The sequence below is a fragment of the Photinus pyralis genome, unplaced genomic scaffold, assembly GCF_008802855.1.
Source record: "Photinus pyralis isolate 1611_PpyrPB1 unplaced genomic scaffold, Ppyr1.3 Ppyr1.4_LG4, whole genome shotgun sequence".
NCBI lineage: Eukaryota > Metazoa > Arthropoda > Insecta > Coleoptera > Lampyridae > Photinus > Photinus pyralis.
The window spans coordinates 37,987,626-37,988,830 of NW_022170511.1; the positions used below are offsets into that span (position 1 = coordinate 37,987,626).

The 1,205-nt window shown below is 37.2% G+C and overlaps 1 long non-coding RNA gene across 1 annotated transcript; it reads right to left on the bottom strand.

Moving 5' to 3' along the window:
* Positions 1–344: 344 nt before the first annotated feature.
* On the bottom strand, positions 345–845 carry LOC116169929. The gene is made up of 2 exons (XR_004145127.1): positions 723–845; positions 345–675 (listed from the first exon to the last, which is right to left on the bottom strand). It is a non-coding gene; the product is annotated as an uncharacterized LOC116169929 (long non-coding RNA).
* Positions 846–1,205: the final 360 nt, after the last annotated feature.

The following is a 1,205-nucleotide window of genomic DNA, read 5'->3' on the forward strand; positions in this document are numbered from 1 at the left end:
GCTTTAAGGAACTGTTTAGTCTAGTTTAGTGTATTTGAATCTTCCTTTTTAACCGAGTATTACCCAGCAAGAGTATTTTCATTAGCTTTTCAAATATATGTAAACGTAAATTTTATATTCACCCTCAACCGCTTGCTGTTCATCAGAGAGCGCGTTTTCGTCATTAAGGTTGTTGAGTTTCTCAAGCGCTAATCAGAATAATACACCACAGATAAACATCCCTTTCCCTATATCCAGGGTGTACTCTTAGATAATAAATTACGCAGATATTTGCATACATGAGTGCGTTACAGTTTATCGAGGCCCCCCTAATAGCGCTCATTGTACATAGAGATACGCTTAGATATTCTACTAACACATATAATAAACCGATTTAAACCAATGTGAAAAACATTTCTAACTAGAAATGCGCAAACCTTGAACAAATCTTCTATTTAAATCCAATCAAGTTAAATGTTCTCTCGAAGTCAAATGTTAAATTAATCCCAATATCCGTCCCTATTTCAATGCAGCCCAGTTTAACGTAGTCGCTAAAGATGAAACTGTTGAAGGCGAAATATACACAGAATCCGACCATTTTATTAGCCCAGGACGATTTATTTTCAACGTATAAACAGAATTGAACCGGGGAAGGGCCAAATGGAATACAAATAGGAAATCCTACATTGCATCTTTCTGAAAGAAGCTGGTTAAAGTATTAGTCCGACGATTGTTTGGCTTACCTGACACTGAGGCCCAAGGTGCTCGTGCCGATAGCGAGAGAATTTGGTAACTCAAAAATCCTAGCAAAACAAAGGCGAACTTCATCTTTTACGTAATGCGATCTGCTTCTTTTTGGCCTAGTTTTATTTCCATTTTACTTGCGAAAAATCGTGTGTCATAAAAAACTTCAAGTGGCGATTAAGTCCAAGGTTAAAATGTATGAGACGATTTGATGTGTCCTACACGTTATACACAGGGTGGCCCACGAAAATGGAAGAGATAGAGAGAAAAAACTACAAATTAAAGTCCTGGAAACCGATAAATCTACGCAGTTTCAGTATGCACTTTTGAGGTCAATAGAAGATAGGAATTTCGCATCTCGCAGTCTGTCTACAGAATTTTGGATTTTCTCAATATTGCGCAAGGAAAATTCATTAGGAAAATCCCACTGTCAATATCGTCAATTCAAGCACGAAATTCTGCTTCATTCTACCAACATTGGA